The sequence below is a fragment of the Danio rerio genome, chromosome 20 (assembly GCF_052040795.2).
Source record: "Danio rerio strain M-AB ecotype USA chromosome 20, GRCz13ab, whole genome shotgun sequence".
Lineage (NCBI taxonomy): Eukaryota > Metazoa > Chordata > Actinopteri > Cypriniformes > Danionidae > Danio > Danio rerio.
The window spans coordinates 36,876,882-36,890,717 of NC_141040.1; the positions used below are offsets into that span (position 1 = coordinate 36,876,882).

The window sequence follows — 13,836 nt, forward strand, 5'->3', positions numbered from 1 at the left end:
TTTTCATCCCAGTCCAGCAGCTGGTCCACAGTGCTCCTATGAATCATAACGATTGATAAATCCTTGAATATTTTATATGCCATATTTTCAAACATGATAAACAATGAGTAAGCACCGACAGTAGGATTACATAATGCATCACAATCCGTGCTAAAAGAAAATAATCTCTCAAGAGAATCAAGAAACCATATTGAACGGCACAATCTAAGGTATCTCCGTGAGTAGTGCTTGTGTAAAGTTGTGTGATTTGCGTGCATGTGTATTAGCTTGAGAAGACCTGCTGCGCGCTCTCTCAGCCTCTCTAATCTCTACTGTTTCATGTCTTGTCAAGTGGTTTCCGTCTCATCCCACGAGCCCTTTCTCACTCTCTCTCACCCTTATCTTGGTCTTTCTCATCTCTCTTCCCCTGTACTCTAGTGCTACGACGCCTCTCATCCTTTCATTCTCTTTGTCTCTGGAGGGGGTCAACCGTCTGACAGCAAATGTGTGTAGAAAATGATGTAAACACATCCTCGAAGAAAAAGACGTACCCCCACAGGGACACATGAGGGCAAAGCAACAACATTTCTCAATATTCACAAGCCTTTTGAGGAATTTACCTGTATGTCCGTGGCACTGCTGACATTGAACAAAAAATAAAAAAAGCAGGAACCGATGTAGTTTATGCAATAAAATGCTGGATTTCAATAAGTTAAACTTACATTTTTATTTGTCATTTTTATAGTCATTAGTTCTCGTGTTTTTATTTATTTTTCTGCATGTTAATATATTTATTAAATCAGTCCTGTAGGTGCCGACAAACTTTTATAAAAAAGTATTTATCTGGCAAAGAGCGAGTCACTGGATCCTATCATACACCCAGCGCAAGACGTGTTTGACACAATTTGTAGCGATTTTCAGACCAACACAACCCTAATTTTTAGACCAAAGCAACTTTGCACCACATTGTTTAAATAGCAAATCCATTTGCGTCACTTTGTGGACTCATGGGTGTTCCAGTCTAGAAAGGAGGTGTGTTAAAGAGCCATGAAACCCCCTTATTTCAGCAGGGTTTTTTCACACCTCTACTTTGAAAAAAGTCAGGAAAGTGGGCGTGTCCAGCTCTTTTTAGGGGGAGTGTCGGAGGAGGGAAAGAGGCGAGGTCTGTAAAAATTTGCATAAAAATGGGAGTGTCGGTTTGGGCACGCGATGATTTTCACAGAGGCAAAACAAACACACAGATGCAGGGCAGAAAGACTGTGACTGTGTTTACATGGACATTAGTAATCCAATTATTCGCCAAATTATTAAATGAAGGACTTTAACTGCAGTTTGGCTCTTTCATTCAGAAGTTTCATTCATGCCCCTCCTGACAAACGAGATATTTGATTTGAGGAATTGCTCTAAGTGTGTATTTTTTTAGTAAAACAAATATAAATATACATATAATAAATCTGTCAATAATAATAATATTATACAAATGCAAATTATCAGGAATAAACTGAACAAAGCCCCCGACATGACAAAGGCATGGAGGTATAGTTTTTTATATTTATATAGAAATAATACATTTTGTAACATTTTAGTCCCTAAATTATTTTTCATATGTAAAGATATTTGTTTATTGCTGTAAATCCTGTGTGTATTAAGCAATGTGTAAGCATTTGGACCTGCATAGGCGTATAACTAACGCTCTCTGCGCTGGACTTTAGGTCAGGTTTTAGTTGGTCAAAGGCACGTTACAGTTTCAGTTAATCAAAATAGCAATGCGCCAAGAATAAGCCTTAACACACTTCCTTTTTAGATCAACACACCCATAGCGCAAATGGATTTGCTATTTAAACAATGTGGTACAAAACGGGAAAATTAGGGTTGTGTTGGTCTAAAAATAGGAACAAATCACATCAAACACATCTTGAGCCTTACTGCGCCGGGTGTATGATAAGGCCCAATAGGTTTTTTTTAACAAGGAATAAAACATTACTACACTGTAAAAAATTCTTCCTGCCTATATTATTTTAGGATTTTTTTCTAGATAACTCAACTTGCATCAGTCCAACATACTAACTGAATAAGTTAGACTTTTTATAACTAAACTGAGTTGAAACATGATTAACTAATTCATATTAAAGTAACATAATAACATTTGTTTACATAACTTTTGTGTCATTTATTTTTTACAGTGTGTAATGTAAAAAGCCTGAAGGCTGGTTCTGTTTTGAAATAATTTGCAACTAACTAAAAGTAACTGGTAATACTTTAAAATGATTGATCCAGACATGAGCGAGTCATCGAAAAATAGCCAATTCAAACAATTTGTGCAACAAAGAACGAAACAAAATAGTGTGCTGTTTGGAAAAACTAAAAGATTTTAGTTTAATTTGGTTTTCATGTGAAACTAGCAAAACCAAAAGAACTGGTAATATATTTCCAGAAATCAATCATTCAGCCACAAGTGCGTAATCATGTTTAAATTTTTTGTTAAAAAAGGAACTGGTAATATACAAAATGAAAGATGTTTAACATTGTTTTAAACACTTAACACTATATAGTATGTAGCATTCAAATAAATCAACATCTCGTCATGAACATGATCTAAAATACAATTGAATACATGGCACCCAACACAGTTTAATGTGATAAAATAGACTAAAATAAACTTCACATGAGGCAATACTAATTAAGCGCAATGACATTTCGGTAAAAGATGCAAAGTACAACAAGATGAAACATCAAATTAACGCTATTCGCACAACACATTTCCAGTCAGTCTTCTGTTTATTTCCTCTCACACTTGTTTTCCTCTGCAAAAGTGCACAGCAGCCCTGCAGAGAGGAGTTAAACAGCTTATTTGAGAGGGAATGATAACCTTTCTACAGACCCTTTGCATTAGTAAGATTCTTAGCTTCTCTGTGATTCTCTTCAAGCTGAAAACCTCCACTTATTCACCTCTGACACGACAATTAAACCATTCTGTGTTTTCTCTGAATCCTGACAATGGCTTTTGAGTGAATAATTTGACGAAAAAAGCAATTGTGGAATAATTATCGAGTAGATGGAATGGAGATAGAGGCATTTCTAAAGACAAACTAATCTTGCTGTCAAAGCCCACTCTCCACAGGTTACGCTTGCATGAACATCCCTTCACCTCAAGCTGCTATAATAAAATCTGGAAGAGCATACCTGAAAAGATGTCTGTTCCTCAAAATTCAGTATCAAAGAGAACATCTGACACATCCTAAGATCAAAAGAAGAACGCATCTGAAGTTAAAGGATTGTTCTGGGTTCAAAACAAGTTAAATTCTTATCTGCAGAATCTGTGATGCGCTGTCAATTAAAACAAACAATCGTTTCATCCTTCAGTTTTCAGAAACAAACATGACTAATGCACTTATGATGTAAAACCACAGGACGTGGCTTTAGGCTTTAAAAGCAGAAATGTGAAGTGTTTATCTTCTATAAAAAAGGGATGTTTTATTCCACAGTCTAATTATGAGAAACGGATGCTGTTGCTGTGGGTGAATTCATACAAACATTGCTTTGTGAATAGCTGTCACATCCTTTTCTGGTATCCTTGCAGTTGTGAGAAATTTAACAGGTTTAATGGTTTCACATCAGGAGCAGGTAGACAAGGTGATTAAGTATGGTATGGTAGACAAGCTGAGTAAGTGGTTATATTAGACTAATCTTTTGTTTACAAATGTAATTTTGTGATCTTAATTTCAGAAAACTGTTAATTTCACATTTTATTAATATAACATTTTACAACCCACTGAAAGAGTGGGGTCATACTTACAACTTGTTTACACCAGGCTCTGGCTCTGTTAACACTAATACCTTTTCGTTTTAAAACAAAAATGAAGTTTGAAAAATGACATGACCACTCGCACACTCTGGCATTTGCAGTAGCATATGCGCACGTTTGATCCCCAGGCAGTCAGCCGGTGCTTTGGGCACACCTTCCCAGGTAAGAGCAGCGCAAGTTGTACAGTTCACCAAGGATATACTGCTACATCTCATCTCACTATAGTTGTTAAATGTAATATTTAATTCATCTGGTCTCTATCTAACAACTCTTTGGTCTTTTAAATTATTACTTGTTCTCAGGTAACTTGTTTTGAGCACAAAGATTTGTTAATGTTAATGTAATAATTTATGTAACCTGCAACTCTGCATATTTGACTGATAGCCTGCCTTTATTTCCTATAATACTTTTATAATGGCCATTATTGCTTATTAAAACTGATATTCAACAAAAGAGACGGGGTGTGCTTCATATTTTTCAATGAAAAAGAGGCAGCTATGTTATGTGATGTTTTGTTAAAAAATATGCATACAGTGAAGATGACGATCACATAAATATGTAGCTACACGGTGCCACAACATTTTTGGTGTCTGTTAAGTTGTTAATATCAAAATAAAAATAGGCAGTTCCTTACATCATGTTTTCATTTAATTGTGTGATAGTGAAACAATGCAGCCAGGGTGATGTGAATGAGGTTATCAAGTACACTTTTGTCTTTGAAGATTTACTCGATTTGTCCTCGAGAGATTGCTTTCAATATCAAACATGCAAAGTCTAAACTTACAAGGAAAGGATGCTAGACTAAACTTTGTGCACTTAATATTGAGAAAAGCTGCAATCAGGTAGCGGGACTGTCTGCAGCGGACACAAAAACGAAAACCAAAATGGCCACTCCAGCATTTCCAAAACGCTCCAATTTCAGGGCTCAAAAACTCCAGGGTAGTGTGGACGGAAGGCGTAAGCGTAGCAAAACTTCTACATTTTAAAAACTAATAAGTGTTAGTGTAAACAGGGCCTCTGATCACATGACTTTAAGAAAAAAAAAATCATTATCCACATTTTTAAGGTGTCATAGGATGAAAATCTGGATATACTTATATAACTCGTACATGGAAAGGACCTACAGTGAGCCTAAAACACCAGTAAATGAGTATAAAATTCCAGCCAACTAATGTAACGTTTTAACCATTTTGTCAGTTTAGTGGCTAATTCATACGAGTTCAGTCATACATAAATGTACAATTTGGAAAAGGAGGAACGGCACCCTACCCCATCGTCATTGGGGCATAAGCAAATGGTGCTAAATTGTATGAATAATATTGTACGAATTCATACAAATTAGCCACTAAAACAAAAAGTTACAAATTGCTGTGAGATTGTGTTGAAAATTCTGGTGAAAAACAGGCCAATCTGAGTAACACCAATTATCAATCCACATATCATCATTAATAAGCATAGGGTACTGCTCTAGGTAGAATTTGATTGGCCATGAGATGAGATTACAATAATGATAACCCCGTCCCCCCTCCACCCATTTTTTAAGTTTATCTAAACTTAGCATGTACAATTCATGTATGTGGGACTTTTATTTTGAAATTGAGAATGACAATACAGAGATCTCAGGTAATGAAACCAGCAATGGAGTAGCAAATTTCATCACAGTGCATTGTTAGAATTCAAAATTTGAGAAAGGCAAATTATAAATTCAAGTGCCACCCTGATGAATAGGTCAGTTTAACCATATCTTTTGTTAGTTAATATTGTCAATTTTTCAAGTTTGTTTGCAATGAGGCAAAAAAAAAAAAAACTACTCTATGGGTACTTCTAGGGGTAAATCCTGGTGTTATAAATGAGCATAAAAAAACATGCACTTACCTAAGCCACATATCTGATATCGGAGAACAGTTTTAACATATTGAATCAATGCATGGTATGACACCTTTAACTTAAATGTGCAAGGTTTCCTAAAGCAGTTTCTGATTGTTATAGATGTACAGAAACAACCTGACATGCTTATTGATATTGCTAACGGATATGTATTATAACAAGCACAATTTGTTTTATTTACTGCATTTTCTTATCTAGAGGGGAAAATTACATTTGCACAACAGAAAAATGCTTAATTGTATGTCAGCAATACATTGCATTTGACATCACAAACTATATTAAAATGGAAGTTAGCTCTATGTATTAAGTATGAATGAAATCAATCTGTTACTTTTCTGTGATTTAAAGTGTCTTAATGTCATTATTAAATTCTCTCTTAGAATGCCTATAAGATGTGCATACTGCAGAATCTTGACAGAAGTCACAGGTAAGCTCTGTACTACTATGTTTACATTTCCTCTCACTATATTGTATGCAAGTAGACATATTGTAGACATAATGTATTATCTACAAGAGATGTGGCCCGATGAGTCACGAACAGTAAACAGATCTTGCACTACTGACATGAAGCATGGAGTTGGAACATTTTTTCAGCATGGCATTTCCGTTGGACAGTTGTTGTGGTGCACAAATGACCTTTTTATGGTGAAACTCTCTCAGCCAAATGTTGTCATCTCCTTAGGATTTCTCACTGGAATCTGAAATTTCACTGCAAAACAGATCTCCCCATAGAGATTCCACATAAGATTCAACTTTGAATAAGTGCATTTGCTCACCACAAGTTTCTACATATTGTTGCTCTTTCCTCGATTGTCTTCATTAGTAAGTGGCTTTGGATAAAGGCATCTGCTAAATAAATTAACATCAACGTTGACTAATATAAAGCTGCTTTACAGACAGCATGTCTGGAGGACAAAATTAAAAGAACATTGGCTCATGAAAACATAAACTCTTTCCAAAGTTCCAACTTGATCTCACAAGGATATGCAACTACAGTTAAAGTCAAAATTATTAACCCCCCTGAATTATTAGCCCCCCTGTTTATTTTTCCCCCAATTTCTGTTTAACGGAGATAATTTTTCAACACATTTCTATACATAATAGTTTTAATAACTTATCTCTAATAACTGATTTATTTTATTTTTGCCATGATGACAGAAAATAATATTTTACTAGATATTTTTAAGACACTTCTATACAGCTTAAAGTGACATTTAAAGGTTTAACTATGAATCAAAGTAATTGATAATTCTGACCGCAACTGTATGTTCATATGTTTGAAAACAAGAATAACGATTAACACCTGGAGTGAAGTGCTTCAAAACCAGTCTGCTATGCTTCAGAAAATTAAACATGCTATACTTTCTGTGATAGTGTCATGAGGCATCGCAGGCATCATGGTATCGGTTGTCCTGAACTATACTGTACCACATTACACGAGAATAAATGATTGAATCCTGTGTCACTACGTACATTTGTTATTTATGACTCCCCATAACATCCTACATCAAGGAAGTTGTCCTGAAATCGTGTGATCTGACCAGTGCTTTATAACTAGCCAATTGAGTAAGCACACTTTCGTTCTGTCACAATTGCGCAACTAAACTACGCCCACATTAAAAAAAGAAAACAAAACAAACTGCAAAGCGCTGACAAGTGGGATAATGGCGTCTGCTGCTTCAGAAGCATTAATAGACAAATTAATATCAAAGAAAAACGGCATTCGTAATATGGAAATATTTTGGTTGCAAAAGCAGAAACACTGAACAAAAAAACGGTCATTTTTACGAGCTATCGCAGAGTTGTTGCCGGGGTGTGGATTAAGCTGAAGCTTGAATTACATTAAAGTCAGCTTGAAGTTTGAATTTAATCGAAATCAAATCATAATTGCAATATCTGTCAAAAAAAAATTGCAATTAGATATATTCCCCAAATCACACAGCCCTAGTTGGGAACAACACGAGTGCAGGTAAACGAAGATAAGAACTTGTAGTAAAAACAAACCCTTCACCATGATTTTTGCACTCTTTCAACATGAATTTAACACACTGAGCGAAGCCAAATTAGTTTTCTGTGGTTATCAACAGCATGCCATTAATGTAATGCCAAACAAAAAAAAAAGTGGCTTCACCAGTAATCCATCTTTCTGTATCTTCTAATACCTCCACAGGCACGCTAACATCGATTGAGCCATATTACATAGAGCTGACAGTCAGTTAAACTGATTAAAACCAGTTTACCTTTTCGGATCGCTCCAAGAGATACATCACACTTCACAACTGATGGCAGCTAGTCTTTAACCGCAAGAAGAAAAAAAGGCAGTCTGAAATATGCGGCTTAGCTAAAAAACTGGCAGTTGCAGTTATAATTGTCTTCGCTAACCCTAATGAGGTTCACAAACAAATAGTGGCTGTTTCCAGTGAGCAAACGCGTTCAATTGCGGCCCATTATTCAATCATCTCTGTTGGGACTGTAAGTCACACGCAATCTCATATTTATGCAAAACATGGCTGTCAGCCTCATCGTCTCATAGGCTGTTATTATCATTATGCACGGCGTAAGTGTGCCAAATTAATGAACGCTGCCTCTCGCCGTCGAAAGCGTTGACAGCCACCTAATGATGAGGTGCCGTCTACCTGTAAGCTACGGTGTAATTATTATCTCCAACAAACACACACTCGCGCAGCCACACGCCGTGGAGAATGATGGTGTAGAAAGCTATTTGCAAAAACACAATCACACAGCCTCTGTTCCCCTTCCTGGTTTTATTTGCTGATGTGTAATAAGGTCCACAGGGCAACTTGTGTATGTGTGTGTGTATCTGTCTGCGTTTAATTCTGCGTGGATCCACAGTGGAGCAGAGTTCAGAAGTTCAGACAAACGGAGACTCTTCAGGATTACGCTTGCAAATACTGTACTCAGTTCCTCAAATAGAGTGTATTGTGCAGTACTGGCAGTTTCAGGGGAATTATTTGCTATAATAGTGGGTGGATATTTTAATGTATTTATGTTTTTGGTGGTATGACCCTATGTGAATAGCTCTTTAGCAGTCAAATATTAAAAAAATATAAAATAACAAATGTATTATATTTCAATATTTAACTGACAAGATCATCTTTACCAGAGTCATTCCTGGTGATAACCACTAATGACATTTTGGAGAGATTTTAACTCTTAAAATTACAGGTTGTTAACATTATGGCACTGTGCCTATTTAAGAAAATAAAACAAAATTAACTAAAGTAAAAATTTAAATTAAAAATTTAAATACAATTTTATTTTTTTTAAATTAAATTGAATAAAAAATTAAATTAAACTAAAATTTAAAAAATATATAAAGTAAAAAATATAAAAATAAAATTTAAAATTTAAATTAAATTAAATAAAAAACTAAAAAATGTATAAAATAAAATTAAAAATTAAAATTAAAATATAATTAAAATATAAAAAATAAAAATGTTATAAAATAAAAATATGAAAGTAAATTAAAATCCTTTTTAATTTTCTTAAAGGCTAAGACTTTTTGGGGTTATTACAGACTTAGATAAATTAATGATTGGAAACATTTTTATTATTTTCTTTGTGCAGAGTCGAATTGAAAAAAAAAACATTGAAAAAAACAGCAACAACTACCCCTCACGCACATACATTTCTCAGTATGCACAAAACAAACACTGAGATCAATACCAACACATCCACATATATGTAAATACACAACTTAAAATAATTTGTTGTGAAGGGCTCAAAAATGTCCAACTTACTTTACAGATGTTTCAAAATATCTAAAATTTACACAAAAAGACTTAGAGATTCCATCCATTTCCTTAAAAATGGTAGTTATTATAAGCTTATTTAAGTTTCATAAGGTTTCATCTTGTCTTTTCTTATTCTTTGTTCCTAGTGTAAAAATGTATGAAGGGAAATGAGGGTGAAATAATAAACATTTACTAAAACACACATTTTTGCCAAATCAAATCTTGTTCGCATTACCATAGTGATTAAATTATCAAATAAATAAATAAAAAACATTTCCATAATGATTTACAAGGGTTTAAATGCACCATAATGGACGCATGCTGTGAATAAACAGTTGCAGGTAATGCAGGCGCTGTTCTTTGTGCTCAAAAGATAACCATTGCTAATTGTTTCCTGTTTGAATCTCTGAATATATTTGGCCAGCGCTGCCTCGTGTTATCGCACACATTTGGTACAGGCAATTAATCTGCGCTAGAACTCAAACAGTGGCAGAAACAACATCGGTTACAATTATGAGTCATGATAAAGAGAGATAATGACTCGGTGGGTGTTAATGCTACAGTATCTTGTATTTGCGTTGTGTATCCTTCTCTCTGTACAAAGACTCACTTTGGGGTGAGATTCCAATTTACAGGCTGCAGATAAAGCTGAGATCAGTCAGGAGAGCAACAGCAGGGATTTGACGTTTGAACTAGACTACTGCAATGAAAACATTTTGATTCACACAATTGTTTTCTAACAATATTTGATGCAGGCGCAGGTTTGTGCAAAAGCAAACTCACTTTCAAGTAGAGTTAGTTCACTTTGGCGGCCATATTTGCTATGCTTCAATGCAGCTATCTGCTTGAATGAGAAAATACTGCAAAAAGAAGTCAAAGTAAAAATAAATTTAAAGTATTAAAAACTAAAGTCAAAATTAATTCATTTTCCTTTGGATAAGTTCCTTAATAATCAGGGGTCACCACAGCGGAATGAACCACCAAATAAATCTACATTAATTTATTCTTTTTTTTTCTATTCCAGGTGTTTCAAAATGAAGAATCAATTCTTTTATAAATAAAATCTCAATTTAAAAAGCGTGCTAATAATTTAACAATCATAACTTGACCATTAATAATAATGTAAAGGTTTCAAACGAGAGTTTCTTTGTACTGATAAACAGAAAACATTTACATGATTTTGTCCAAAGCGACTTACAATTGAGAAGGCATTCAGCGATTCAACAGGAAGTAGTAGTGCTAGTTATTCTAAGTAATTTGTTTGTGCTAAGAGAATAGGTAGGTAGGAGGGTTTTTTTGAGAGGGAGAGAGAGAAAGTGCTTCTTATATGTTGTTTTGGTATTATTTACCAGGACTCAGGAGTTGTGGGGGGAGATGGGTTTTAGTTGTCATTTGAAGTGATTCCACAGTCTGTGTAGAAATGGGTAGATCATTCCACCAGAGGAACATTGAATGAAAAGGTTTTGGAAAGTGACATAGCTTTCCTGCAAAGGTGGTGCTCTCACCCTGATCGAAGGCTCCTGGAGAACTCAGATTACAGGAGCAGGTGGAGGTAAGGGTGCAATGCCAGTGGCTGTCCTGTAAGCAAGCATCAGTGATTTGAACTTGATTCGAAGAAGATAACAAAAGAAGATATTTTAAAGAATGTTGGAAAACAGTAGCCATTGACATCCATAGTAAGAAATAAAATGTTTCCAACATTATTCAAAACATATATGGTTGAGTTCAAGAAAGTCAGTCAAACAGGCTTGGAGGATGAATAAATTATGATAAAGTTTTTCTTGTTTGTTTGTTTATTTTTTATGAAATATGCCTTTAAACACTTTTAATTGACATATTGTCCCCAAATATTTATGAGAAATCAGTTTAGAAGATATTATTTAATGTACACAATAACATATTTGTAATATGAGATGCCCCAGCAGAGTTTAACACTTGGGATTTTTTTCTACTGGCCCGATCGATTTTTACCTGCCTTGCCAAAATTTTCTCTGGCCCCACCAAAAAAAAAAAAAAAACGTAGCCATTCAGTTATTCAGCATAACTTTTCTTTAAACACAACTAACAATTTAAAAATTATTAGTTTAGTTTACATTAATTAAGGAGGATTGTTTAATGTGTGGTTTAGCTGAAAACTACAACAATTTTATGTTTTTTTGTTTGTTTAAAACCCACCAAAATGCCTAATTTTAGAAACCGGCTCATTACATTAGTCTATACTGCAGTCAATATTTTTATTTTTCATTTATTTGTAAACCTAGATTTAAAATGCATTTCACCTCTTGTTCTTGCTTGATCCATCAACATAATAATCATATTAGCCTACATTTTAATCAATTATGGCCTTTGTGATTGTTTTTTTTAAATGTAGACTACGAATGCTAAAGAAAGTCTATGAAGGTGGTCCGTGCAGGGGTGCATTTCTCATCACCACACCAGGGGCCTCATGTATCAACGCTGTGTATGCACAAAAACTTTGCGTACGCCAGGTTTCAAGCTCAGAATCGCTCACGTTTGGATTTACTAACAATGAACTGAACGTGGGAATGTGCGCAGGTTCACGGCAGCTTTCTGGCTGGCAGACGCACATTTTTTGTGCGTGTCTGTTTTATTTCCATTGGCGACTCCTAGAGGCAGTTGTGTTAAATTCCTCTCTACAAAGTGTCTGAGCCTTGCAATGGCAGCTGTATGAGACGGGTTTATCTAGTAGGTATGTAAGATTTCCATACCATACAGTTGACCAGCTAAACATTAAAGCACAATTTGCAGCAGTCGCCTGTTTCCCCAATGTAATCTGAGCAATCTACCGCTCGCTCATTGCTATAAAGACACTATCTGAAGATGAATTTGCATGCGTAAATCAGAAACATTTCCATTCAATAAATGTGCAAATAAAATATGATGCACAAACTTATTGATGATTCCTACTTGTCCTTCTCGTGATAAATAGTGGGCAAAATCTGATATGTAGCGGGGAAAAAAAGAAGAAAGAGTTCATCAAACGCTGGAATCAAGCCGAGTTTATGCTCGACCGTGTCAATACATGTTCACATGCGTCTTAAGAGGTGCGCCACTGAGACTGCTATGGTTACTGCAACATTTTACAGATATAAACCACACTATTTCTTTTTTAAATGCACTCAGTGTGATGTTCAGACCCAACTGAGTTAACCGCATCAGCTAAACTCTCCCACTCTATTTTTTTCTTTTGTTGTTAATTCCGGAGAACAAACTTGCAAATAACACCTCTTTCCTCCGGTCTACCTCCGAAAGCAGCACCTCCAATTCACATTCTGTTCAAAGTTTCTCTTTTTGCTTAATTTTGCCGTTGCTTTTTCATTGGATTTTTCCATTAGCATAGTCATTAGCATATTCATACGGGGGAGGAGGCAGGGAGGGGTTTTGTGCTCGTGCATGTTGCGCTCAGTTTCACGTTCATTCGGATGTACAAAAGAATATGCGTGAGATTCGGCGTACGCAGTGTTTCATACATCTGAATTTTTTTCTGCGTACGCACATTTACAGCTTTGTACGTACGCAATGTTTTAGTAAGATTTCCACGCAAGTCTTCGTACATGAGGCTCCAGGACTGCAGTCAGATCATGAAGCAATGTTGATGTTTCTTTCGAAGTGTCGAAATGAACAAAACAACAGAACAAAACAAATGGCCATATACAAAATATAAGATTAAAATTGGAAAAATTATCAGATGGTAATTTCAGTCAACGGATAAACAGCACTCTGTAATATTTCAGCATGCTTTCACTTCCGTATTAGACTTGAAACATACATTTGCTGGTCGAAATGACATCCTGCCCTACTCATCATTCTCTCTTCATATAGTCGTACATATGGCCATTATGCAACAATAATAAACAGTGATATAGCCTGGTTTGTTGGATTGTGTTGTTTCACTACAATCGATCCGCTCAATCGAGCCAAGACTACCTCATTCTGCCGATCTCAGACCGATTTATTTGGTGTGGACTCAAGCACAATTGCAGGATTCACATATGCCACACGAACCGCGTTTACTGGACAAACGAGACAAAACATCTGGGCATAATAGCGCGCAATTGACAAACAGTCGCAGCCAAATTAAACTATAGTGACAAGGCAGCACTGGCCCCGATCGGGTAAACATATTATAGACTGTCCCGAGCATCTCACACGCTGTTCCCGGGTCAGCGAGCAGTCCTTATTGTTGAGCCCTGCCCAGTATTAAGCAAGTGGATTTTAACCTAACTCATTTTTAAGTACAACTTTTGAATGCTCCAAAAAAATCAATGGAAACTACACATGTATTTCTAATATCGAAACAACATACATTATCCTCTGAAATTAAAATAAGCTCATTTTTGCTAGCATAAACTTTCACTTTCAAATAAAAACAGTGATCAATATTTCATG

General features: G+C 35.4%; 1 protein-coding gene and 1 long non-coding RNA gene across 7 annotated transcripts in view; one reads left to right on the forward strand and one right to left on the reverse strand.

The window, feature by feature from the left end:
* The window catches only part of LOC141379322 (uncharacterized), a 70,337-nt gene that overhangs the window by 41,997 nt on the left and 14,504 nt on the right, over window positions 1-13,836 (forward strand). Inside the window, exon 2 of the long non-coding RNA XR_015518663.1 lies at window positions 6,052-6,098. This is a non-coding gene — a long non-coding RNA (uncharacterized LOC141379322). The remainder of the gene's footprint in view (window positions 1-6,051; window positions 6,099-13,836) is intronic.
* Window positions 1-13,836, reverse strand: part of nbas (NBAS subunit of NRZ tethering complex) — a 378,312-nt gene that overhangs the window by 23,023 nt on the left and 341,453 nt on the right. The window contains exons 53-55 of one of the 6 annotated variants that reach the window (XR_015517671.1): window positions 10,932-11,004; window positions 3,163-3,217; window positions 2,327-2,804 (exon numbers count right to left, since the gene is read on the reverse strand). The exons of 3 other annotated variants lie outside the window; for them this stretch is intronic. The gene's annotated coding sequence lies outside the window, so the exon portion shown is untranslated. Of the gene's footprint in view, window positions 1-2,326; window positions 2,805-3,162; window positions 3,218-9,223; window positions 11,005-13,836 lie in introns of those variants that run through there. 2 more of the 6 variants (XR_015517669.1, XM_087297012.1) reach the window with 2 other exon arrangements.